At 36.9% G+C, this 13,692-nt stretch overlaps 1 protein-coding gene across 3 annotated transcripts in view; it reads right to left on the minus strand.

Annotated features, from left to right (window-relative positions):
* Positions 1–10,973, minus strand: part of MAP3K13 (mitogen-activated protein kinase kinase kinase 13) — a 164,077-nt gene extending 153,104 nt beyond the window's left edge. The window contains exons 1-3 of one of the 3 annotated variants that reach the window (XR_009222258.1): positions 10,902–10,969; positions 8,963–9,089; positions 2,228–3,367 (exon numbers count right to left, since the gene is read on the minus strand). The gene's annotated coding sequence lies outside the window, so the exon portion shown is untranslated. The other 2 variants (XM_058556169.1, XM_058556170.1) reach the window with 2 other exon arrangements.
* Between the last annotated feature and the right edge of the window lie 2,719 nt (positions 10,974–13,692).

The following is a 13,692-nucleotide window of genomic DNA, read 5'->3' on the forward strand; positions in this document are numbered from 1 at the left end:
TCAGCAAAGGCCTTACTAAGGTGACAAATCATGACCTGAAGGGTCTGAAGATTAGGGATTAAACCACACAGATGTCAAGGCAAGAGCATTCCAAGCACAGGGAATATCAAGTACAAAATTCCTGAGGGAGAAGAAAGTTTTGCCTTTCTTAGGATCAGCTAGGAGACCAGAGTGGCTAGGGCTGATTGTTAGGAGATGAGATAGAAGGGGAGAGCAAAGGCAGATCAGGTAAGGCCCTGGAGACTATTATAAGGACTTTGGCTTATAATTGGAGTGAGAGGAGAAATGGAGGATTCTGAATAGAAGTAGTTAATAATCTAGAATTTACAGTACCTGAAACGTCTAAATGAAAAGAGCAGTAGCTATGGGGAGAATTAGTCCACAAATATTTACTGAATCTATACTATTTACTAGAATTTTCCTTAGCACCAGGCATACAATGGTAAGTAAAACACACATTAGTCCTTGCCCTCATGAAGCCTTAGTCTTGTGGATAAGAATATTAACAAATGATTAAGCAAATAATTACAACTATGCTAGGTATGAGAAAAACTGGGCGATTTATGAAAGAATAATGAGGGAGGGAAGTCTAATCTAGTCTGGGCTGTGGGGGAAGACTTCTTTGAAGAAAAAAGTATTTAAAGTCAGATTGGTAATATAAGTAGGAGTAAGTTAAGTGAAGAGGGATAAGAGGGCCGAGAGCATTCCAAGCAGAAAGTATCTGCAAAAATTCCTGAAGGAAAAAAAAAATTGGCGTCTTCAGGAAATTGGAAGACCATTGTGGCTGGAGCTAAGTAGGCAAAAAGAATGACTGAAGATTTTGGGTTGATTCTAAGGTAAGTAAGACACCAAGAGTTTAAAGCAGGAGACCAAAAAGATTACAGGTGTATTTTTTAAAGATGACTCTAAAAGCAGTAAGATTAGAGCAGACAAGAGTGAACACAGGAGACCAGTCAAGAGCTATTGTAGAAGTGCAGGCAAAGATGACGGTACGTAGCACAAATAAGTGTAGTGAACATAAGAACAGAAAGAGATGGACAGTTTGAAAGATATTTAGGAGGTAGAAAAGACAGAATTTGATGATGGGTTAGATTCATGAGGGTTGAGGAAGGTCAAGAATGGCTCAGTTTGCCTAACTACTTTTCTTGACCTTTTTCATAGGTAGATCCTACCTTCTCCATGGAGAGGAGATAAATATCAATGCGATTCTTTTGGGGGAAGGAACAACAAAAAATTGATCATATGTAATAATGAGCCTTTATGCCACTGCTGCCAATTGTCATACACAAGAGAGCCTCAAATTTGCATGATCTATGAGATTTGTTCTGTTTCCATCAGTGCATGAAGCTTGGCTATGACTGTTCAGAAAAACAAAGCAGTTGGATTCTACATTTAAAATCTTCTGATAAATATTCATGTTGCTAGGATTCTATACATTTATATAATTTGTAAGCAGAGAATATCAATATTTTCTACAAAGTTCCATCACAGCTTAAATAAGTAATCCCAGGGCACCAAATAAATTTTTCAGTATACTAAAGCACTAAAGAATTAGTTCTTCGCCAATGAATTGGAATGTACAACCCCTGGAAGGAAAAGCCATTCCCTACTGTTCCAAGATACAATAAAACACCTACTCCTAACTAGTGCTATCACCAAAAAGGTGGATATCTCTTTTTAGGGAAACAGTTGAATAAGTTAATGCCAGTGACTTATTTATCTTAAATCATTAAAGATAAATTTAGTTAGAGAAAGAAAAATTGGCATTTTCTCTTCTAGAGACCATCAAACTCCTAGTCATGCTAACTGTATTCTCTATAGCCTATCTCCATGGAGTCCCCAAACAATGCTAAACTAAGTGGGGGGGGGTTGTTTTCCATTAGGCCAGAAAGATAAAAGTGAAAAATTTTAAAAAGAAAAAACATTTCATACAATCTTTCTACTAGTATGAGGTTGAACCAACATTAAATGTTATAACAGTCTGGGTGTCAGAGTAGATGGTATTAGAATATTAAATAAAATACCCAGAAGGCCGATAGGCTTTCTCTGCACTCTGAAATTAAACACTATCTCATTAATTAGACCAGAAGTCAAACTGATATTAACTGTTAATTCTTTTGTCATAAGCAGTAGCATGAAGTGAAAAGAAACACTGAGTCTCATAAAAATCCAAATGCATAGAAAGACATTAGTACTAAAATGATACTCCTAGATCAGTGACTGCAACTCATAGGAAAAAATGCATTTTATTTAACGACCAAATACACAAGGACAAACACACACACATTCACACGTATATATAATTAAAACAATATTTACTCTTACCATGTGGGATGCATTGTGAAATTTTCTGCTCTATGTTCTTTCATTTAAAAAATTGCTGGTCACAACTTAGTAAACAAATTTTGCAAACCACAAATATGTTAGAACACATAACTGCTTTACAGCATTATCAATGCTAATTTATAATTTTACGGAAATTGATAGTCTTCCTCCGTCTTAGAATTAGCCCACAAGAATACTCTAGGTACTCACCGAAAACAAAAATTAACATAGCCTGGTTACCATGTATCCAGCCTGGACATGGTACCTGCTTTCAGTGTGCTTAAACCACCTACCTTCCCAGGCCCAAGAGCCGAGGATTCCCAGCTCACAACTATGTAACAGGACCCTAGGTCTGTACCGCACATTTTATATAAAAGTCCTTTTTACGTACATTATTTCATTGGATCCTCACAACAACCCTGTGAGGTAGGCAGGGAAATTATTATCAGATTTACTTTACAGATGAAGTTAAGGTTCAGAGAGGTTAAGTGACTTTCTCAGTTATCAAATATCTAGCAAGAGGCAGAAAGAATAAGAAGCATTAACTTTTAGGTTGAAGGCTCTTTTCTCTAAACCACATAGCCTGTGAGAGTATAATCTGACCTCAAATATTTTTACCCCTTCATCTTCATTTTCTTATTGTTAACTGAAGTTTTTATAGGATACAACAAAAAACCTGATTCTAAACTTAAGCCAAGTTTATGCCTCTCTACCAATGAAAATTTATGGCCGCAGGACATATATTCTTTTGGAAAGCACTTTTTCCTTGGCTCCAGTCTAAAGGAACATAAACAATATGAAAGACCCTAAAGGCCAAGGAAATTGAAGAGAAATCAGAGGAAAGGATGTAAAATGGAACGTATTAATGGATTTCAGTCCCTTTAAGCTTTTACTTTTGTGAGAGAGTTCAATGGAGAGCTTTAATACAGATGAGACTTGAGGCTTTTGAAGAGGATCTAAGTCTTGATGAAGTTATTCAAACTCAAATCTTGAATGCGTAATGATGGTAGGCCCCAAGGTCTTCAAAAACTTGTACTTGATGCTTTAAAATAAAACAAAACACAAAAAAATTCTACTAGCAAATCGAATAAATTTTTTTAAAAGGGTTTTAAAAAGCTATAACTCTGTGACCAGTAATTAATCAGATCACTAGATACCATACTGAAAGCACAAAAAGAGAAAAACAAAAAGAAACAAAGAACAAGAAAAGGAAAGAAAGACTTTCAAAAGATAGTATACAGATGGCTAAATATGTTCATTGGCTTCTCTCTTTAATATTCTTTTTTTCAAATTACAACAGAATTTACAGTTCTTACAGAACTACCTTGGGCTGTAGTCAGATAAACTGATTTAACGATAATTTCCTGAAACTCTTTGATCGCTATCCATGATATCTGATTGTCTTAAAGGCTTTTGACCTTTGAAAGCACGGCCAAAATATTTGTTGGAAGAGATAGCATAAAATGACGTTGATTTTGTAGGGTAGAGAGAGAAACTGAACTAGGAATATATTATTGTTTGAAAATATTTAAACAGGGAGAAAAGCTAACAAAATTTAGACCACTTTGCAGGTTCAAATGCAAAACATATAGCAAATCTCACTGACTACTTCTGTGCTCATTCTAACTTGTTTTTTTTTACTTTATGTGCTCCTTTAAACCTGCTTTTTTTCCAAGAAAATTTTAAGCCTTTAAAAATTAATAATAGCAACTAATATTTACTGAGTCTATACTTTGTGTCAGGCACAGCTCTAAGCACTTCATGCAGATTAATTCATTTAATTCTCACAACAATCCCATGAATCAGATACTATTATTATCCCCAATTTACAGATGAAGAAACTGAGGCACAGAGAAGTTAAGAAATTCAGGTAGTTTACCTAGCTAGTAAATTGTGGAGTCAAGATTCAAACTCAGGCCCTCTGGCTCCAGAACACCAACCTACACCACTGCTCTACAAAACTGGTTTCAGTGCAACAAAATTTACCAGGACTAAGGCTTTCTTCAAACCAGCATTGTGTCATGTCACAATCTTTCACTGTATATTCTGATTAGAAAGTGTAGTGACTAATTCAAGTTTCCCAACAGTAGTAATGGAGACTCTGTTTCAGCAGTCACTACTCAGAAGTGACATCCTGCAGGAATGTCAAAGCAGTTTAAAAATAAAGCACGCCAACTAAAATATGAACAGTGGTAGAGGATTATAGGTGACTTGACTCCTTTTTTTTTTTGGTTATATAGTATATATACACCCAAATATATTTCTCTCTCTCTCTCTCTATATATATATACACATATACATATATTTCTATATATAGAGAGAGGGAAACGCATTTCTATATTCTAAGTTTTGTAAAGTGGACAAGGATTAATTTTTAAAAAAAAAAGGTTGTTTAAGCATGCCATCACCATTATTAGCATTAACATATATTAAACTTACACTAAAGTTATTAGATAAGTTTGTTCCTGTTCTATTTAAAGAGGAAAAATTCAAGGTAGAGTAAGCTTTATGGTAATAAGGAAATGATAATAGATATTATTTTCTTAGCATCTAATATAGGCAAACCCTTTACATACATTATTTTTACTCTTCAGTAAATTCCTATTTGAGGCTTGGAATGAATAATGAAGTTAATTAATAGAACAGCTAGTAGATACTGGAGCCCAGAATCTAACCTGTCTTAACCACTCCAGAGTCCATGCTTTCTCTACTATACAATGCAGCCTCTCCAAGTGCCAAAATATCTGACTGTCTTTTGTTACTAAACACACTGAAGAGACATTTGTAAAATTCAGATAGTCTTAAACAGGAAATACTGAACATAAATTATTTAAGTTTCATCAGGGTTATCATTTTAAACATCAATTAACATAGGGCAGTTTTCATCTAATCAAAAGAGCCTGGGTTGCTACAATTTTAAAATTAGTTGCTCTGCTTTCTGACTTTCTTCTTGTCCTTGCTTGTCTATGTGCCTGCGCCTAATAGGAGCACTCGGCCCATTCACAATTTGCTGCTTCTAATAGACTGTGGAGTTAGATGTCAGCCTATTAAGACTGTTAGAAGTATGTCTTAAAAAAAAGTAAATAAACTGAGTAAGGACTTGAGAAAACCATACGGATTTTGTGTTGTATAATTTGGGAGCTCAGGTAATTTTTAAATTTATTTCCTGGTTATGGGTAAATTGAGGGTGGTGGATAAGTGACCAGTGGATAAGTTAGCTGTGAGTATTTAAATACTACAAGGACAACAGAACATATATTTGTACTATAATAAATCACTCTATTGCACTATAAAAAAAATTTAGGCTTTGAAAGGGACTTTCATAATAATCTAGTACAATCTCCCATGCAATGAGAAATTCCCTTTACAGCATTCCTGATGTTCAAACTCTGCTTAAGCAACCCTAATAACCTGGAGTTCACTGCGTCTGGATACAATCTGCTCCACTGTTGACGAGTTCTATATCTTCTCTCATTTAGAACTAATTTTGGCCTCAAATAACAGAGAAGAAGCGTTAATTCCTAGGAAGTTTCTCCCACTTTTCCAAAGTCTTCTATTTTCTGAACAAATAGTCCCAGTCCCCTCAATCTAGAACATCACAGTTGTCCTGTTATATAATCACAAAACTGATTAAAAACAATTCTCTTGTTCTTCAAGATATATCTAATAATGAAATCAGTTTTTGTACACTAATGTTTTATAGGTTAATGGATCTAGTCAATCCATCTTTGTCATACACAAGTGGAACGCTAGGAAAGGCTTATGGACCTAGCTCAAATTCAAATGGAACAGCAATAAATTTTGAGATTCCCCCTTCTTTTTCCCCTCCCCAAAACAAAACCACAAAACTGAATCTTAAAAGATACACTTACCCATAATGTTATATGTTGCTACATTTTAATTTTCTCACTCTCAGGCTTCTGTCTACTTTCCCATCACTTGAACCCTGTAAATGATCTTAAAACATCCAAAATTCTTTAAGCTGCTCTCACAACCATAAATTGGCCCATGACAGGCCTAGCTCTGAGGCCTTAAAATTCTGACATTTTTTTCTCTTGCACTAACTGGATATCTTCCTATCCAGAATTTTTGGTTTTCCAGAAAATGTTATATATATTATATATAAAATGTACTTTATATATAGATATACGTTTTATATACATAATGTATTATATATCTACATGCACATACACACACATATACATGTATCTTTCTCAATTCTATGTTATCTACATATAGCTTTTACATTCATGTTCAACTCCTTTCTTTCTATATGTTACCTTTATCATATTCATCCTGACTCAGGGAAATACAATCTACCCTCGGATTCAGTTCATTGCTATCCACTCTTTTAGCAAGAATAAGAAGTCCCACTCTAGGCATCTGGCCTAAAGATTTCCCCATTGTGGCTAGTAGTGGTTAATCTCAAGGATCTCAAGAAGCAAAGTGTGATTAACAGAAATGATTATATGCCAAAGTATGGTTATAAAACACCTGACATACCATAACCTATTCTATTCCATTAATCATGACTCAGCTCCTACATTAGTGGCTTTCATTTTGATTTTAACGAGAGACATAATCAGTGGTATCATGAAGATATGTATCTTACATAGCCTATTCTCAAGCAAATTTCAAGTAAAATCCCTCTACTAATACAATGAAGATTATGATATCTTTAAATTTCTTGTGTAACTTACTTTACTCACCTATTACTATTATTCCAAATTTCCCACAATGAAAGTGTGGAAAGACAAAGATAGCTAGAGAAGTAAAAGTCACCAGAAATTTTTGCTGAATCTTAAGGCAAACAATCAGCCAATTTCAAGTAAAATTTTCAATACAGAATGAGATTATCCATATATCTAAAGGATCTTCCTGGTTTACTGATTTTACTAACAGAGAGAACAAGCCATTCTTTGAAATGCCTTAAGCCAGTTCTAAACATCAAGAACAAAGTGAAATAGTAACTAAGATTTGTTTAAAGAGTAGAGTCTCTAAATAGCAATTCAAATAAAACAAAGTCCATCCCATTCAGCAGTACTGAGAAGCTCAGAAGAACCATGCCAATGCAATACAAGCCTAGCTTGCAAACAAAGGTAACAATATCCATATCACCTGGTGAGGTCAGCAACATGCTATAAATTGTACCTGAGTATTGAATTCAACAGCACTAAGCACTTATTTTATTCACAAATCCTTATCAAGAGTAATAATCTAATGTCAAGGTTAAAAACATATTATAATACCACCAAACCTTCCATGCAGCTCTGGAAAAAACTTAACTCACTTGTGCAACTCCATTCCTTCTGAATAGTGCCAATATTTATAAGGACAAAAGTCAAAAGGAATAGTAGTAGGCTCCCATAATTATTAAATTAGCCAAAGCCTTGCTGTTTGTTTGTTTCTTAGTATTATAAAAATAAAAACGTGTTGATAGTAAAAAATGCAATCCACGAGAAAGAGTATACAGAAAAAATATGAGTCTTCTTCCTACTCCAGACTTCTAGTCTCATTCCCCAGGGGTACCTCTGGCAATAGTTCCTTATACAGATTTGAAGAAGTGTTGTGTGTGTATATATATAAATGTATGCTTTTAAAAACACAAATGAAAACATACCATACATACAATTCTATATTGTTCTTCTCAATTAACAATGTATTTTAGAGATTCTTGCCATATTTCCACCTATGGATCCACTTTATTCTTTCTAAGAGCTGCAAAGTACTAAATTGTATGAAGGCATTTATTTACCAGACCTCTGGTGAGGAATGGTTAGGTTATTTCTAGTTTTTTTTTTTTTATTTCAAATAATATGGTGATCTTTATATAGAAATTTTTGTGTGCAAGCACAAGTATATCTGAAAGATGAATTCCTAGAAGTACTGCCTGATTTTAGAATTGAACAAATTCTAAACAAGAAACCAGTGTATCTATAAAGGAGACCAGGAAAAACTACAAGTTTAATGCTTAGTGATTAAAAAGTGCCAAACATTATCACAAAGTTAGAAGTTAAGGTTTTGAAAATTAACAAACTCCTAAACTAGGAAAGGTAAAATAGAAAAAAAAAAAGAGAGAAACTTTATCCCCTGGGACAGACAGATAAAAGGCCTGGAGAATTAATCATCTAAGAGATTTTTAAAAAGAAAAAAAAAAGAGCATTAATAAGGCAGGATAAAGGGGAAAAAAAACATTTTTTGGTCTCTTTTTTTGCATTAACCTAAGGCATAAAATAAAACTGGCCAGAAGATTTGAGACATATACTATTACAGAGCCAAACTTGGATGTGAGATGATTTAAATGACTATTTCAGGCTCCATTCCTACAGGGTATCCATAGGTTTATATATTTTACCAGGTTCTCAAGTGTTGAAAGGAGATCTCCCAAAAAAAAGAAAGCAGAGCAGTATCCTTCCAGGAATAACATACCTTGTCAATCTCTTTAATTTCTGATCACTTTTACAGGGAAATAGTTAACAATTGCCTCATATATACAAAACAAACCTTGAAAGGTCCAGATTAAAGCATCATTTAAAGAGAGTCAGCCTATACTTTTCAATCACAATCCTACAATTTCCTAGACCAATCCCAGGCTGTTCTATTTCTCACCTAACATAAAACACAGTCAACAACTTACCTTTCCCAAAGTGCTAGGATTTGAATGCCACAATACAAATTGATTCATGTTTTTGTCCATTAATGGTCCGTGGATTTCTTTAAATGAAGTCCATGATAGAGTCCATAGATATCAGTGTTCTGAAAAACTGAAAACCTCAAGAATGTCAATGCACGCACCTAAGTTACCACTTGGATACCAATTTATTATGAATAACAGTTATAATAGTCTATATTATGAATATAGACATTTAGATGTTCCAAATTAGTGGACATGATATTGAATAGCAGATTGAGGTAGCAAAATCAGACTTTAAGACATTAATATTAACATAAATCTAGAGGATCTCAAAACATTACTCTGTACCATATTTATATGTATTCTAAAGATGGCACCATAGTAAGAGCATACAAAAATGGCGATGATTTGGATACCAACACTTTCCAGAAATTGGGAAAACAAGTTTTAAAGGCAGGCAAACTTTTTAAATTTAAATGACTGCAATAATGTATTTACATGTCTACTTTTCTTTTAACCTATTTTTAAGAACAGCTTAGATGTGTAAATCTAAAAATGCTTACTAGTTTCTTTTTTGTAAAAACAAAAGAAAACAAGCCACAAATTCAGGTTTTCCCACTCCATTATATCCAATCTAATGATAAGATTCTAGAACCTCTTAGGAGGTACTATCTCATTAGATAGCACACAGCCCATACACACAATCACCTCACTGGGACTGCATCTAGATAGTGATTCATGCCCAGATCCTATTACACAGCCTGCATTACCAGTCGTCTGCGCTTTTTTTCACCTGACAACCAAAAACAATCTGGTTACAGTACTTGTTCTTTAGGTCTATGCCCACTCTTCACCACATAAGACATCTAAACAAATACTTTACGAAGGAAACAATTTAATCTTCAGGGATTCACTCGTTTGGAGGCCTCCTTATGGAAGGGGTTAACCTTATGTAAACATACCAGGTGAAACCTCTGACTGGAATTTTACAAATTACTATTTTCATCTTTATTGTGAAATAATTCTCATTTACATCTCAAATGTAAGAACTACTCCAATATAAGAAAGGAAACATTAAGAAAAAAGAAAGTAAGTTCAGATCGCTGAAAAGAAAGCACTTAGAACACTAATTAGACGCTCAGGGCTACAATTGCAGCTTATCATTTGATGGCCAACTCCTCTCTCATATCATTCAAGTGAAAGTTCTTCCCAGAAAAGTAAAGGAACCTGAAAGAAGCTAAATTAATCGCCTTATCCTCCTTATCCACACCAGAGAAAAATATTAACACACATTTCTAAATTTCAATATGAACAAAACAATAACAGCAACGTCCTGAATCTCTATTGCACCGGCATCCTCGTAAACCACTGCTTAGCAAACCAAGCCGGAGTCACTTCGCCATTCAGAGGTAAGGATACTGAAGTTCGGAAGAAGCTCCCCCCGCTGAGCCAGAATCAGGTTCGCGCCTTCATTTGTTCGTTCATTCACTCATTCGACAGCATCTAAAGAATGCCTAATAGTAGCAAGGCACTGTCCTGGATTAAGAGATGAAAAGACGATGTCCCTGTCCCCTACTAGCAGCACCGGGGTGGGAGTCAGGGTAAGTGGAAAATGAACTCTTTAAGTCAGCTCATCTCAGTGCCCAGTCTCCACCTCTCTACCCCCGAGTGCCAACGCTCCGGAGCCCATGACCCGCAGCCATGAGCGACTCCTAGAAGTCTCAGCCCATCTGTATTTCCTCGACGACTCGGCCCTCACGACCCGGTTCCCAAAGTTCCTTGCATCCCTATCTCCCCAGGGAGTCCCACGCCAAGGAGCCTTTCCTCCAGCCACCTAATGCGAGATTCACCTTTCCCTATCCGAGCTTGGGGCCCCAAGCAAACTGGGCCACCGATCCTAACTCCCACCCTTTCTCCCGTCCAGGTTCGGCCCGCAGGTTACCTGCCCGGGATCCAAGGTGCTAGGATGATCACACAAGCTCCGCCCCGCCCATCGCGACGCCCTCCACAACCAGGTTCCGCCCCCGGGGCGTGACTTCCTGGACGTCACTTCCGGCCGTACCGCTACCGGGCTTTGCAGTCCAGTTAAGCGTTTCACCGTGCTGTTGATGTCACTTCCGACCTGTTCTTTGCTTCGCCCCGGATGCGGGAGCTCTGCAGATCTGTTTACCCGCTTCTCTTCTGCCAGGTTTCCTAAACTGCGACTTTGTCATCCAGCCTGGAAAAGTGCATTTTTTGTTTTTCAGACTTCTTTGCCAGCTTCTGCAGCCTTCTCTGCTCCGATCACTTCCCTCTGCTCCTTCTGTACCTGGAACTCATCACTTCTTCCAACTCCCCCGGCCCCTCGAGGAAATCAGACGGTTGTTCGTGTGATTCTTATTTCTCTGCGCCGTAGAGTGCTTGGGAATGCGGGCTCTGAGGTTGTGCTGCCTAGTTTCAAAGGCTGCCTTTCTCTTGTAAAGGTGTTACCTAGGCAAGTTACTTAACTTGTCTGGGCCCGTTTCCTCAAGTGTGAACCAGAGATAACCCTAGTACCTAGAACATAGGATTGTTGTCAGTCTTACTTGAGATAATACATAGAAAACTCTGGCACAATGAAGGCACTCAATGAGTATTAACTGTTACCAGCGCCCTCTTGTCCCTGGAACATAGAAGTGGTAAGGGAGGCTGGAACCAGTTTTCCTGTTATCCTTTGTATCCTCGGCTTTTAAGTAAGAGGTTAATTAATGATGCTTGGTACCTTCCCTCTCTGAACTGTGAGCTCCTCCAGGCAAAGATGGAATCTTATATAGGAACCAACTTCAACCCTTATTGAAATCATTTGCTTGGTTATTGTGCTAGATCCTGGGGGCAAGATGAATAAAACCCAGGCCCTGCCTTTAAAGACATGGAGATACTTAATAACCCAACCCAGTAAGTCAACCCGGAAAAAAACGGGACCAGCTGATCTGAGGATTTATCTGTAGAACAAAAATTCACAGAAATTTAGAACTGAAAAGAACTTTAGAGATTATCATTAGTTAACTCCTTGCTGTTACAAGTAAGGAAAATTGGATCCAGAGAAGCAATGGACTAAAAGTCATACAATTAGTGGCAGGGCTGGGACCAGAAGTGGAGTCTCAAAATGCTCACCACCTCCTCCATTCCCCAAATCTGCCTCAAGGTGTTAATAAGGTAAAAGCAAATTCACTTTCAAGACCTTCACTCTCAAGTGAAAAGGCCCAGGAAAATCCCAGTCCAGAGAGACAAGAGCCCTATAACCTAGCAGATGCCACACAATTCTGATTATTGTTTGAATGATCTGGTCTGGCCATTTCAAACACAGTAGCCTTCTCTCCCTTGGCAAACCTCTTATATTCACCTAGAAATGAGAGGTTGAGTGTCAGCTCCTGTGAGCTCTACCTTCAGTTTTACTCGGCTGGACAGGAATAAGTAGCTGATCCAAGCAGTTCCCTAAGATAAACGTAAAGACTCTGTGAATGCACTGCCAATGACGTGGCACAATTTTATTTAGACTTCTCTATTTGGAAGCAATTTCTCAAATATTCAACCTTTGTTTTAGGAATATGACAAAGCTAGCATAGGTATTATTATTGAAATGTTGGTAATGAGTCTATGTTCCAAATAACCAGGTAATCCCATAGACCCACAGAATAATACAGTTGGGATAGATGAAATTTAAGGTTTCTTCCAACCGTCATTAAAAAGTCAATGATATTTTTAATGAATCTATGGACCATAGGAATTGAATAATGTGCTGAAAGTCACCAAGTTAGCTGGTGGCAGTCAGTTTTAGAATCTAAGCCTCCTAATTCCATTTATCCATTTATTCATTCAGGCATTAGGGATGCAAAGATGAATAAAATAATCCCCTGCCTTCAAGGAGCTTCCTATCTGGTGAGGGAGGCAGACCTTTTAATAGAAAAATAATTCAGTGTTAATGTTATCATAGATCTATCTGGTTCCTTCTTTCAACCAGTGCACTCTTCCCCCTTTGCTACCAATATACCACAACTTGATAAAAATATGATGTTTTAGTCAAACTTGAAATCATTTAAACTACTTTTTTAAGAGTTTCAAATAATCACAATTTACACAGGTCTTAGGGTCAGCTTGTTTGGAGTTCAGAGTTAATAGCTCTGCTAACTAGCCGAATGACCTTAAATCACTTTACCTCTCAGCCTCATTTTCCTCTTGAAGGTTCTTCCTGGAGTAAACCTTGTCTTCTCTGGTCTAGTAGAAAAAAATACATGATACTTCCCACTGTGACCACTAGATGGCTTTCTTTTTTTTCTTTTCTTTATTTCTTCCTTTCTCTTCTTCCTTCCTTCCTTCCTTTCTTTTCTTCTTTGTCTTCCTTCCTTCCTTCCTCCCTCCCTCCCTGCTTGCATGCCTTCCTTTCTTCCTTTCTTCCTTCCTTCCTTCTCCCCTGCCTTCCTCTTTCTTTCTTCCTCGTTTTTCTGACCAAAGACATCATTGCACTGGCTACCTGAACACCCACTCACATGGTTAACAACTGAGTATCCCAAGACTCTGGGAGATGATGGGCCTAAAATGTTTGTTGAACGAATGAGGGAAAGAATGAATGGATCCCAGGATTAGTTCTGGGCCCTTCTATCCCCCACTACTACTGCCCCTTTGTCCTGTTAAAATACTTCCCCTTTTGAAAGCTGTGCTGGTGGGAAGAAAAGAAAAGATGAGATAATAGATAGCAGTTGGATTGGGAGAAGAAA

This window comes from Diceros bicornis, chromosome 15, assembly GCF_020826845.1.
Source record: "Diceros bicornis minor isolate mBicDic1 chromosome 15, mDicBic1.mat.cur, whole genome shotgun sequence".
Taxonomy (NCBI): Eukaryota; Metazoa; Chordata; class Mammalia; order Perissodactyla; family Rhinocerotidae; genus Diceros; species Diceros bicornis.